Below are 15005 nucleotides of genomic sequence, written 5' to 3'. Positions count from 1 at the left end.
ATAACAAAACTGGGAGCAACACAAATATGATTCTTGGTTGTTTGTTCTTTGTTGCAACAGAATGTGCATCACGCCTTTATACATCGGTGGATGCACATGGTGCTGGTGCGTCCACTATCCCGTACAAATCTAGCTATTGTTAATCTAAGGCCCTGTTTGGTTAAAAAGTCCTAGGACTTTTTTAGTCCAAACTATAAAGTCCCTAGTCCCTACCTGTTTAGTTCCAGGGACTAAACATGGACTAGAGGTTATTAAATAACATGCTAAAAGACCCTATTACTCCTAGTAATGAACTAATAGAGATAAGGTGGGATGCGGGGTAGGGGCAACTGTTGGAAAAAGCCCCAAAAAGACTCTCCCTCAGGGTCTTCTTTCTTTAGTCCCAAATACCCACTTTTAGTCCCTAAAAGTCCCTCCTGTTTGGTTTAGATGGGACTAAAAGGGAATTTTTTTAGTCCCTACACCAAAACGTCCCTGTAAACAAACACCCTCAAATAATGCCGCTGGAAAATTGAAGCAATGCCACAGTTAAAAGAAAATTACACATTTAATGAATTTTGTTGTTATTATAATCTCTTCGTTAATATGAATCAATGCCACTGTTTGAGAAATGCTAATGTCTAGCTTTCTTTCCCATTTAGATAAGTTAGATGCTTCTTTTTATTGGCTTCTTTGTCATCCACCGTTATTGACCACTAGTTGTTTCCTTTGCACCTCGTGTAAACAGGGTTATCTACTTCACCTCGTTGCTATTGCAACCTTTTGTTGCACTGCACAAAACACTTTTGTTTTAAGAGTAATTTGTGCATTTCAACCAAAATATCACACAGACAACGTTGCTTGATTGCTTGATCTTAGTGGAACTGCACAAGAGGAGATCTGACTTCCTATCGGTGTTGGCAAATTTGATTCAGATCTTTTTCTTATGAGTTGTTTGTATTCCGCGTCATGAGAGGTCAGTACTAGCCTTCTTTCACATGATTGTGCAGTGTGCTTTCATATGTTGTGCTACTTATACGGTAATGTTGCTTGATTATAGTGAACTGCACAAATGGAGACAACACTTTCAAACTGTATGTGCACTGTAATATCTTTATTTATTGCTATGGCTGGAATGAGCAATTGTTTTGCCACTGATCTGATGCCACTTTTAATGTAATATGTAATTATCTCTACTTGTGCAAACAAGGATCTTCCTTCAAGATAACATATATTTTAGTGGAACTGCACAAGAAGATGTTGGAAACGTTAAACTAATCGAGGAGTATATAGTAAGCATGGCAACCAAAGTAGATAACAACAGATGGTTCCGGAGAAGTGCTTGATATGTATGCTCTACGCAATAAGCCTCCTGGCAAAGGTTGGCACTCGCCCACGGATTTCATCCATATGATTGAGCTTTGTCATCTCTATTGGTGTTGTGCTACTGTTTAGATACTGTAATGAGAAAGTGGTATTGTCCTTGAGAAGTGCTTCATCTGTGTTGTTTTAAATGTTTCCTTTCCTTTTTTTTCGAGCAAACATGGATGCTAGCATTTAGTTCTCCTCTTGTCTTTGCACAATAGGATCATCCTCCTCTGAAGAAGAATATGGAGTACGTGAAGTGCCTAGTTCTGATTATGCCAGAATAAAGAAGCCAAGCCTCTCTTCTTAAGAAGGGAGCAGTTGAAGGATGGTTACATTATTGCCCACAAGAACAAACTAACTTCAGCTCAGAAGGACTCATGGATTTCCATTTGTGTTGCTGGGATGGCCAATACAATCTTGATTTAGGATTCCTTCCGGTGAGTTCCATTTTTTTAAATGTGTGCTCTGCATGGATCATGTAGGTTGCCTGTTTAAACTGCCAATTCATAGTATAGTTCGCTTTATACTAACGCTTTTTTGTATTTATGCAAACATGAGTTCTCAGCTTGATTTCAATGGGAACTGCACAAAATGTTCACGAATACATCGAATATTGTCGAATCATTCATCTCCACCACAAGAAAGGAGGTGCCGATATATTCAAGGCGTTGCAACATATAAAGGCGAAATCATACAAGCTACGTGCGTATTTGGTTGATTTTGGTGGAACTACACAAAAAGAACAACTGGTTTATTTAGCACGAGGTGCCATGTCAATGTCCGAAATGATGGCAATCCCTGCCCATTCCACAATCGTAGGCATTTGATATTTTGGAATGGGAAAACCTTATCAAAGTTTGCTCATTGATGTACGCAAAACAACAGGCATTTGACATTTTGGAATGGGACAACCTTGTCAAATTTTCCTCATTGATGTCAGCAAGAAGACATGCGTTTGATAATTTCGAATGGGACACCCTTTGTTGTCAGCAACATCCATCGATATTTCTTTATTGTTTAGTTGTGAAGTAAATATTGGCTCTGACAAGTGAATCATTGAGATGCATAATCATCGATTGTTTTGAATTTTCTCTATGAATTGCCACACCTATGTGTTTGGTTGCAATGTACATGCATGCTAAAAAGCTGCTCAAACTCTTGGTCCCACATGTCAGTGACCCAACTGCACCTGTAGGTAAGTAACTGAAGCAGTGTCCTTCTCCAACACAGCTCTCCGACTCCACGTCGCCGCCAAGAAGCTAATCGGCCGTCAATGGTCAACCCGCCTAGCTTGGCTTGAACCGAAGGGTAGCAGCAGTGGCCTTACTTGGACCCAAGAGGCGGTGACCTACCCTGTTCTAATCTTCCTCATTTTCTGTGTGGCGCGGCCTCGTTGGCAGCGGGGCGGGGCCTCGACGTCGGTCTCGCCAAACAGCGCCTCGCCAGCTTCATCGTCCTCTTTGTAGGCATCCGCAACCTCCACCACCCGCATGCGGTACCGCCAGCGCGCGAGGCGGCTCTCGCGGGCGGAGCGTGTCGGATTTTGGGTTTCGGCAAAACCCTAAAGGTTCGAACACTGGGATGCGCACGAAGATCTCTCCCTTCCCTAGCTCACCCACTCACCACGATCTCAAGGCTCAGCACGTCGAACTCGAAGAACAAGGGACACAGGGTTTATACTGGTGCAGGCCACCGATGTGGTGTAATACCCTACTCCAGTGTGGTGTGGTGGATTGCCTTGCAGGCTGAGGATGAACTAGTACAAGGGAAGAACAGCCTCCTGAGGAGAGGTGTCCTTGGTCTCAGTGAGCTTGAGTGTGCGAGGATGGGTTGGATCTGATCCGAGATGAGTTGCCCCCTACTGTGGTGGCTAGTCCTATTTATAGAGGCCCTGGTTGTAACGCCCACGATGCGGCTATATCTCCCACGTGTCGAGGCATGACTTAGAGGCATAACCGCATAGTGGTTTAGTCGCAAGAAGGGTCATCTTCACACAATCCCATGTAATGAACAAGAATGGGATAAAGAGTTGGCTTACAATCGCCACTTCACACAATACATAAATATTATTCATACATCATCCAAAATACAATCATATAGACCGACTACGGTCAAAATCCAGATGAAAATAAGACAACCCCAAATGCTAGATCCCCGATCGTCCCAACTGGGCTCCACTACTGATCATCAGGAAAAGACACATAGTAACGACCACGTTCCTCGTCGAACTCCCACTTGAGATCGACGCCATCATCTGCACTGGCATCGTCGGCACCTGCAACTGTTTTGGTAGAATCTGTGAGTCACGGGGACTCAGCAATCTCACACCCGCGAGATCAAGACTATTTAAGCTTGTAGGAAAGGAGGGTGTAATAAGGTGGAGCTGCAGCGGCAAAAGCATATATGGTGGCTAACTTGCACAAATGAGAGCGAGAAGAGAAGAAACGGAACGGACGTCCTCTAGCAATGACCAAGAAGTGATCCTGAACACCTACTTACGTCATTCATAACACAGACCGTGTTCACTTCCCGGACTCCGCCGAGAAGAGACCATCACCGGTACACACGCAGTTGATGTATTTTAATTGGGTCATGTGACAAGTTATCTACAACCGGACATTAACAAATTCCCATCTGCCTCATAACCGCGGGCACGGCTTTCGAAAGATAATACCCTGCAGGGGTGTCCCAACTTAGCCCATCATAAGCTCTCATGGTCAGCGAAGGATAAACCTTCTCCCGGAAAGACCCGATCAGTCTCGGAATCCCGGTTTACAAGACATCTCGACAATGGTAAAACAAGACCAGCAAAGCCACCCGAATGTGCCGACAAATCCCGATAGGAGCTGCACATATCTTGTTCTCAGGGCACACCGGATGAGACATCCTACGAGTAAAACCAGACCTCGAGTTTCCAGGAGGGGGCCCTGCAGTCTGCTCGGTTCGGACCAACACTCGAAGGAGCACTGGCCCGGGGGGGTTAAAATAAGATGACCCTCGGGCTCGCGAAAACCAGGGGGAAAAGGCTTAGGTAGCAAATGGTAAAACCAAGGTTGGGCCTTGCTGGAGGAGTTTTATTCAAGGCGAACTGTCAAGGGGGTCCCATAAATCACCCGACCGCGTAAGGAACGCAAACTCAAGGAACATAATCCCGGTATAACAGTAACTAGGGCGGCAAGAGTGGAACAAAACACCAGGCATAAGGCCGAGCCTTCCACCCTTTACGAAAATATATAGATGCATTAATTAAATAAAAGAATATTGTGATATCCCGACATATCCATGTTCCGACATGGAACAACTTCAACTTCACCTGCAACTAGCAACGCTATAAGAGGGGCTGAGCAAAAGCGGTAACATAGCCAAACAACGGTTTGCTAGGAAAGGATGGTTAGGGCTGACATGGCTAAAATGGGAGACATGATATAGCAAGTGATAGGTAGCGGAGCATGGCAATAGAGCGAACAACTAGCATAGCAAAGATAGAAGTGATTCCGAGGGGTGGTCATCTTGCCTGCAAGGTTCTCAGAGTTGTCGAAAGCTTGATCCTCGTAAGCGTACTCGACAGGTTCCTCGTTCACGAACTCGTCTCCCGGCTCTACCCAAGACAAGAACACAAACAAACGGAACCACAATCAACAACGAGAAATGCGCAAGCAACATGATGCAAAACATGTATGATATGCAAGATATGATATGCGATGCATATGCGTGCTCCGGAAGGAAAATGATGAACATGGCAGTAACTTGGCAAAAAAAGCATGCCACTGGAAATATGAGATGATATCGGTCGAAATCGATATAAAGATCACCGGAATCGGATGCACGGTTTGCAAATGGCAAGCAAAACAAGAATGACACGAATCTGCGATTAACAGCAAGATAGCACTTAAGATGCAACAAGCAACAATGCTCCAGCACCCCGACATAGCAACAAAGCATATGACAGTAATATACAGGAGATGCTTGACAAAAGATGAACACTGAGCTATGGCTAGTTCACAACATATCAAGCTCAAACAAGCATGGCAAAAGAGCAAAAGATTACAGGTTCACAGACTTAGTGAAAAACTGGACATGGCAGTAAACAGCATCAGGTAGGAATGTTCAGAGCACGGAATCAACATGCTACAGGAACTTAACATAGCAAAGCAAGGCATGGCAGTGTTCTACTAAATGCACATGAAAAAAGTCACTTACTGACCAAAAGCCAAAAAGAACAAGAAGATATGATGGCAAGCATGTAAACATAGCAAGTTTCGTTAACAGGTTTCAGACTTGGCAGAAAACAGAGCATGGCAGAAATAATAATATGTAGGCCTCTTTGTGAGCTTGATGCACTCACTACAGAGCAATGCACTACAAACAAAGTATACCTACAGAGAGATGGCATGTTTATGAAGGTATACATGGCAAGAACAAATGCATAGCATGTATGGATCAACTACAATAAGCTTGGGAAAAATGCATATCATGTTAAGAATCTGCCAGAAATAATTTATAGCAAAAGTACAGCAAGATTAGGTCATGCTCTGGCACTCTATAATTGCAAACAATTGCAGGAATGGATCAACTACAACTATAGCTACAAAACATCCTTACCGAACATCTCCAAAATATGCAAGGATCTCTCTGTAGCATCAAGTTTACATGGCAACAAAATTGCAGCAGACAAGGACTTTGAAATCACCAAGTCCCTGAAATCGGAAATATTACGGGGCCTACTTTGCATGCTTGTGCTAGTCACCACAGAGATCACAAAAATACATGGACCATGCCACTGGAAAGATGGCATGGCATACAATAAAACACATGTAGAGCTCATGCTCATAAGATGCACAGAATAAATGATACAAAAATGACAAATCTCCAAGTTCTGAGAAGAACCAGAGAATAACAGCAACTAGCCCTCTTCCAACGAAGATTTAGGCATCAAGATGACCTCTAATGAACATGGTGCAATTGAATAAAATGAAGAGCATCACGAGGTGAACAATTTGACATATTACACGCGCGAATCGGAGCTACATGCACGGAGTTACGATGCTATGAACATGGCATGATAATGTAAAAGTACTGGGACTTTGAGAAAAATAGAGGGGAGGAGAAGTCAACCCTGCGGGATTTTTGGATCCAGAACGGGCCGAGCTCGGTGGCGGCGATGGAGCTGGAGCCGAGGGAGCTTGGGGGGAGGAAGGAGAGGCCGGCGAGGGGGCGGTCGGAGCCGGCCGGAGTCGAGGCGAGGAGCGGCGGCGGCGAGGCGCCGGCGGGCGGGCTCCGCGGCGGCGGCGGCCGAGGACGTCGGGCGGCGAGGCGAGGCCAGGCGGCGGCGGGGCGACGGCCGGCGGCAGGAGCGCGAGGCGGCGGCGTCGGCGCGCGGGACGAGGCGCTCGGGCCAGCGGCGGCGGGCGGGCCCCGCAGGCCGGTTGCGGGCCGCGCGGGCCGGCGGCGGCGGAGGAGAGAGAGGCGGGTGAGGTGGCGCGCGCCGGTTGGCTGTGGCGGCGGGGAAGGCGACGTGGCTGCACGTGATTGGTCCGGGCGACGCGGCGGACGTTGTCCGGCCGACGGCGGACGCGTCCGGCGGCGCGGAGGGAAAATTTCTAGGGTTTCGTCTGTGATTCCGTTTTTCGGGGGAGATGGAGTTTTATAGGTAGAGGGAGCTAGGAGACTCCAAATGAGGTGCGGTTTTCGCCCACACGATCGTGATCGAACGACCTAGACCATGGAAGAGAGTTTGGTGGGTTTTGGGCTGGTTTTAGAGGGGGTTTTTGCTGGACACTCAAATGGACTTTGCGGATGCCCGGTTAACCGTTGGAGTACCAAACGACCTCCGAATGGAACAAAACTTGACCGGTAGTCTCCGAGTGGTATATTAAGGCCACTTGACAAGCCTCGGTCCATTCCGAGAAAGTTTGACACACGCACACGAAAGAAAACAAGAGGGATGCACCGGAGGAGATAGGAGCGCCGGATTGGAAAACGGACAACGGGGAAAATGCTCGGATGCATGAGACGAACACGTATGCGAATGCAATGCACATGATGACATGATATGAAAATGCATGACATGAAAAAATACAAAACGAAAGACAAAAACCCGACCACGGAGGGAAAACATAACACATAGCCGGAAATGGCAAGAGTCGGAGTTACAAATATGGCAAGTTACATGCGGGGTGTTACAACACTCCACCACTACGAGAGGATCTCGTCCCGAGATCTAGGACTGAAAGAACTCCGGATATTCGAAACGGAGATGGTCCTCGCGTTCCCAGGTGGCTTCCCGGTCGGAATGGTGCGACCACTTCACTTTCAGGAATTTGATTGACTTGTTGCGAGTCTTGCGCTCAGTTTCTTCAAGAATAGCAACGGGGTGCTCATGATAAGACAAATCTTCTTGGAGGTCAATCTCTTCAAAGTTGATAGTGCGCTCAGGCGTCTTGAAGCACTTGCGGAGCTGTGACACGTGGAACACATCGTGCACGTTCGCGAAGTTGGAAGGAAGCTCAAGTTGATAGGCGAGGTCGCCTCTTTTACCAATGATCTTGAAAGGACCCACGTATCTAGGGGCAAGCTTCCCTTTGATACCGAAGCGACGAGTGCCTTTCATTGGAGAGACGCGGAGGTAGACATGGTCTCCGATCTCGAAAGCCAAATCACGATGCTTACTATCATAGTAACTCTTCTGACGCGATTGCGCGACTTTGAGATTATCACGGATGACTTTACACATTTCTTCAGCTTCAGTGATTAAGTCATTGCCAAGAAGTTGGCGTTCACCAGTCTCTGACCAATTTAGAGGAGTACGGCACTTTCTGCCATAGAGAATCTCGAATGGGGCCTTGCCCGAACTCGCTTGAAAGCTGTTGTTGTAGGAGAATTCAGCACAAGGAAGACAATCTTCCCATTTCATGCCAAACGAAATGACACAAGCCCTGAGCATATCTTCAAGAATTTGATTGACTCGCTCAACTTGGCCACTAGTTTGAGGGTGGAAAGCTGTGCTGAAGCGAATGTTTGTGCCCATGGCCTTCTGGAAGGAGTCCCAGAACTTAGAGGTGAAGATGCTTCCACGATCAGAAGAAATCAATTGTGGAATGCCGTGCAAAGAGACAATTCTGGAGGTGTAAAGCTCTGCCAGCTGAGCTGCTGTGATGGATTCTTTGATTGGAAGGAAATGAGCCACTTTAGAAAGCTTGTCAATGACAATGAAGATAGCATCATTTCCGCGCTTGGACTTTGGAAAACCTGTCACGAAGTCCATTTCGATATGATCAAACTTCCATTCTGGGATAGCAAGAGGTTGGAGGAGACCATCTGGTCGTTGGTGTTCTGCTTTCACTCTTCGGCAGACAGCACATTCATTCACGAATTGAGCAATTTCTCGCTTCATTCGAGTCCACCAATACGACTGCTTGAGGTCATGATACATCTTTGTACTTCCAGGATGAATGGAGAGGAGAGAATTGTGCGCCTCGTTCATTATAACTTTTCTTAGATCACCTTTAGGAACCACAATCTGGTCCTCGAAGAACAAAGTGTCTTTGTCATCAACGCGATAGCACTTGTATTGGAAAGACCCTTGTCGATACCACGTTTCACCTTCTTCACCATGGCATCAAGGAGTTGTGCATCATGAATTTGATCTTCCAAAGAGGAGATACTATGAGGTTGGCAAGAAAGCCTTGAGGAACAACTTTGAGATTCAGCTTGCGGAAAGCTTCACAAAGATCCGGTTGGAATGGCTTGAGGATTAAGCTGTTGCAATAAGCCTTCCTGCTTAAAGCATCTGCAATGACATTGGCCTTGCCTGGAGTATATTCAATACTCGGATTGTACTCTTGAATCATTTCGACCTATCGAGTCTGCCTGAGGTTGAGGTTGGGCTGAGTGAAGATATACTTGAGACTCTTGTGATCGGTGAAAATGTCCACTTGTCTTTCCAACAAGAGATGTCTCCACGTAATCAATGCATGGACAACTGCCGCCAACTCAAGATCGTGAGTGGGGTAGTTCTTCTCGTTGGGCTTCAACTGCCGAGATGTATAGGCCACAACTTTCTTCTCTTGCATTAACACAGCACCGAGACCTTGGAGAGAAGCATCACAGAAAACTTCATACGGCTTGGATTCATCAGGAGGAGTCAAGACAGGAGCTGTGACTAGTTTCTCTTTGAGAGTGTTGAAAGCAACGTCACACTCAGGAGACCAGACATATTTCACATGCTTCTGTAGGAGTTTGGAAAGAGGCTTTGCAATCTTGGAGAAATTCTCAACGAATCTTCGGCAATAGCTTGCAAGTCCAAGAAAACTGCGGAGCTGCTTGACATTTTGAGGAGGTTCCCAATCCACAACTGCGGACACCTTCTCGGGGTTAACAGCGATGCCCTTGGCAGAGATGATGTGACCAAGGAAAAGAACTTCATCGAGCCAAAACTCACATTTGGAGAACTTCGCATAGAATTGATACTCTCTTTGCTTGTCGAGCACCAATCGCAAATGTTTGGCATGATCCTGCTTATTCTTGGAGAAGACCAAGATATCATCGAGATACACCAGAACGAATTCATTGTTATAGGGGTTGAAGATGAAATTCATCATCCGAGAGAACACTGGAGGAGCATTGACAAGGTCGAAAGACACGACAGTATATTCATAAGAACCAAAGCTTGTTCTGAATGCGGTCTTGGGAATATCTTCTTCACGAATGCGAATCTGATGATAACCCATACGAAGGTCAAGCTTCGAGAATACTTTAGCCCCTTTGAGTTGCTCAAATAGCTCATTGATGTTGGGAAGTGGATACTTGTTCTTGATTGTCTTCTTGTTCAATGGACGGTAGTCAACACAAAGTCGGTCCGTGCCATCCTTCTTCTTGACAAAAAGAACACCACAACCCCAAGGAGAAGAACTCGGTCTGATCAAACCTTGACGTTCTTGTTCATCGAGCTGCTTCTTCAATTCCTTCAGCTCGTTAGGTCCAAGCTTGTATGGACGCTTGCAAACAGGTTCAGTGCCAGGCTCTAGTTCGATAACGAACTCAACTGGCCGATGAGGAGGCATACCCGGAAGCTCTTCTGGAAAGACATCTTGATACTCACAAACGACTGGAATTTGAGAGATGGCATTCAATTCGCCCTTCTCATTGAGAGAGAAAAACCGAATGGTTTCATCACGAGCGGCAAAAATAATCACATCCTCAGACGAGTGTGTCAATTGAATTTCCCTGGCAGCACAATCAAGCTGAGCCTTGTGCTTAGAAAGCCAGTCCATCCCGAGAATAAGATCAATATCCGAGTCACCAAGAACAATTGGAGAAGACTGGAATTTGTAGTCGCCCATCTTGATGGAGCCATCGGGAGCAACCAAACTAGACGACAAAAGCTTACCCGGAGAAACAACTTGCATAACTTTGGATAAAATCTCTGTGTCAACATTGTGCTTCGATGCAAAAGGGTATGACAAGAAAGAGTGCGATGCACCAATATCAAAAGGAACTTTTGCAGGAATATCATTAACTGAGAGATTACCCATTATCACATCAGTAGATTCCTCCGCTTGAGCTGCATTCATCATGTTCACCTTTGCAGACTTTGGATTATGCTTGACCACTGCATTGCTGGAAGATCTGACAGGAGGAGGAGGAGGAAGACGCCTCTGGTGGAAGCACTTGTTAGCATAGTGACCTTTCTGCTGACATTTGTTGCAAGTCACCTCTGAGAGTGGACAGTGATAAGGAGCATTGGACTTAGGAACTTGATTCTGAGACTTGTTCTGGTAGCCAGAGTTGGAAGAGTTGGAAGAACCATGGCCACCTTTGTTCGTCTGCTGATAAGGCTGACGAAACGGAGGAGGAGGAGGCAACCAGAATTTCTGTTGCTTAGCTGTCACAAGTGAGGAAGAAGAAGACTGAACTGCATCTCTGACTCTCTTCTTAGAAGCCTCACACTTGAGCTGAGCAGCCTCTTGCTTCAATGCCATATTGTATAATTGATCAAACTGAGTAGGCTCAACAAGAACGAGAGCTACCTGCAGATCCTCTTTAAGGCCACCTCTGAAGTGATAGATCATACTCTTTTCATCAGGAATGTCTTGTTTAGCGAAGCGAGCAAGTTTCTGAAACTGAATGTTGTATTGATACACAGACATGTTGCCTTGCTTGAGATTGCGGAACTCCTCACGCTTGCTCTCAACAACACTTTGTGGAATGTGGTCCGCTTAGAAGTCCCGAAAGAAGTCAGTCCAAGTGATCACACGACCTCCTTTGGAATCTTTGTATTGCTGAAACCAATCAGCAGCTTGGTCCTTGAGCTGGAAAGAAGCGAACTTGACATAGTCCTCAGGCCTGACATTGCTACATTCAAAATTCTTGTTGATGTCCACGAGCCAATCATCGGCATCCGTGGCCTCGGCACAGTAGCTGAAAGACTTGGGCTGATTTGCGAGAAACTGGTTGAGAGTGGCAAAGTGAAACTGATTGTTGCCTTAACCTTGATTGCCTTGCCCTTGAGTACGTTCTTGCAAGAGTTGCAGAATCATCTGAGCATTGGCGTTGGTGGCTGCCATGATTGCTTGCCATGCCTCCGGAGGTGGAGGTGGTGGCGGAGGGTTCGCTTGACTCCCTTCATTGCGATCCGGATTCTGACGCGTTGGCGGAGCCATCCTGAAGAGGGTGACATCCGTTAGCATCTTGATAGACAAAAAGATAAGTAGAATCAACGGACAGAAATTGCAACATATAGTCTTCACAATAAACATTCGAACGAAGATGAACGAATGAATTCCGTAGTAAATCTTCACACTTCCATAAGTTGAGAAGCCACTTGAAAAAGGTATGGAGTGAACATAAGAATTCGAAGCAACTCGAATAGCACAATACAAAATAAAACAAAGTATTGGCTTTCAGAATAAGCCGGAACAAACATATGACAGATATTTCGTCTGAAGTTTTCGTGGTGGGGCCCACACAGGCTCAATCGTACAGCACCATCATGTACAAGGCTGTGCACATGACATACGAAGCGTCCCGGAGTTGGCAAAGCCATGGACTCTTTAAGACACAACGAGACCACTGTAAAATCAACCGTGGAAAGGCGGACCACTAGACGTCGAACCCCAATCTCATATCATGCGTCTGTCGGAAAGATATCCTAAGGCTACTAGAATTCCCACTTATAAACTCCCGAAACTTTCTGGTTATGCAATCTGGTGTAGGGGATACAGGGGACACAAAATATATCACCCAAACTAACAATCCCTAGATCCAGCTGTATCCATCCGTCAACACATAACCAAGAAACCTTCGGAAATCGTTTACCTCAACCTTCGAAAAACATCCGTTATACAAGTTATGGCAAAACTTCTACGTCAGGAGACCTCACCAGAGCGACGAAGAGACTGAGGAGTAAAAAGAATCCTACTCTCCGATATATATAATCCTAAGACTCAAAACATTTTTATTCTAGACTCAACAACGCCAGCGATTCGATCAAGCAGGGGGCTCCTAAGTCGGGGATGGCTCTGATTACCAACTTGTAACGCCCACGATGCGGCTATATCTCCCACGTGTCAAGGCACGACTTAGAGGCATAACCGCATAGTGGTTTAGTCGAAAGAAGGGTCATCTTCACACAATCCCATGTAATGAACAAGAATGGGATAAAGAGTTGGCTTACAATCGCCACTTCACACAATACATAAATATTATTCATACATCATCCAAAATACAATCATATAGACCGACTACGGTCAAAATCCAGATGAAAATAAGACAACCCCAAATGCTAGATCCCCGATCGTCCCAACTGGGCTCCACTACTGATCATCAGGAAAAGACACATAGTAACGACCACGTTCCTCGTCGAACTCCCACTTGAGATCGACGCCATCATCTGCACTGGCATCGTCGGCACCTGCAACTGTTTTGGTAGAATCTGTGAGTCACGGGGACTCAGCAATCTCACACCCGCGAGATCAAGACTATTTAAGCTTGTAGGAAAGGAGGGTGTAATAAGGTGGAGCTGCAGCGGCAAAAGCATATATGGTGGCTAACTTGCGCAAATGAGAGCGAGAAGAGAAGCAACGGAACGGACGTCCTCTAGCAATGACCAAGAAGTGATCCTGAACACCTACTTACGTCATTCATAACACAGACCGTGTTCACTTCCCGGACTCCGCTGAGAAGAGACCATCACGGCTACACACGCAGTTGATGTATTTTAATTGGGTCATGTGACAAGTTATCTACAACCGGACATTAACAAATTCCCATCTGCCTCATAACCGCGGGCACGGCTTTCGAAAGATAATACCCTGCAGGGGTGTCCCAACTGAGCCCATCATAAGCTCTCACGGTCAACGAAGGATAAACCTTCTCCCGGAAAGACCCGATCAGTCTCGGAATCCCGGTTTACAAGACATCTCGACAATGGTAAAACAAGACCAGCAAAGCCACCCGAATGTGCCGACAAATCCCGATAGGAGCTGCACATATCTCGTTCTCAGGGCACACCGGATGAGACATCCTACGAGTAAAACCAGACCTCGAGTTTCCAGGAGGGGGCCCTGCAGTCTGCTCGGTTCGGACCAACACTCGAAGGAGCACTGGCCCGGGGGGGTTAAAATAAGATGACCCTCGGGCTCGCGAAAACCCCGGGGAAAAGGCTTAGGTAGCAAATGGTAAAACCAAGGTTGGGCCTTGCTGGAGGAGTTTTATTCAAGGCGAACTGTCAAGGGGGTCCCATAAATCACCCGACCGCGTAAGGAACGCAAACTCAAGGAACATAATCCCGGTATAACAGTAACTAGGGCGGCAAGAGTGGAACAAAACACCAGGCATAAGGCCGAGCCTTCCACCCTTCACCAAAATATATAGATGCATTAATTAAATAAAAGAATATTGTGATATCCCGACATATCCATGTTCCGACATGGAACAACTTCAACTTCACCTGCAACTAGCAACGCTATAAGAGGGGCTGAGCAAAAGCGGTAACATAGCCAAACAACGGTTTACTAGGAAAGGATGGTTAGGGCTGACATGGCTAAAATGGGAGACATGATATAGCAAGTGATAGGTAGCGGAGCATGGCAATAGAGCGAACAACTAGCATAGCAAAGATAGAAGTGATTCCGAGGGGTGGTCATCTTGCCTGCAAGGTTCTCAGAGTTGTCGAAAGCTTGATCCTCGTAAGCGTACTCGACAGGTTCCTCATTCACGAACTCGTCTCCCGGCTCTACCCAAGACAAGAACACAAACAAACGGAACCACAATCAACAACGAGAAATGCGCAAGCAACATGATGCAAAACATGTATGATATGCAAGATATGATATGCGATGCATATGCGTGCTCCGGAAGGAAAATGATGAACATGGCAGTAACTTGGCAAACCAAGCATGCCACTGGAAAGATGAGATGATTTCGGTCGAAATCGATATAAAGATCACCGGAATCGGATGCACGGTTTGCAAATGGCAAGCAAAACAAGAATGACACGAATCTGCGATTAACAGCAAGATAGCACTTAAGATGCAACAAGCAACAATGTTGCAGCACCCCAACATAGAAACAAAGCATATGACAGTAATATACAGGAGATGCTTGACAAAAGATGAACACTGAGCTACGGCTAGTTCACAACATATCTAGCTCAAACA

Source organism: Aegilops tauschii, chromosome 4, assembly GCF_002575655.3.
Source record: "Aegilops tauschii subsp. strangulata cultivar AL8/78 chromosome 4, Aet v6.0, whole genome shotgun sequence".
In the NCBI taxonomy this organism is placed as follows: domain Eukaryota; kingdom Viridiplantae; phylum Streptophyta; class Magnoliopsida; order Poales; family Poaceae; genus Aegilops; species Aegilops tauschii.
The sequence above is the reverse complement of the archived record's forward strand: the minus strand, read 5'-3'. Positions refer to the sequence as shown.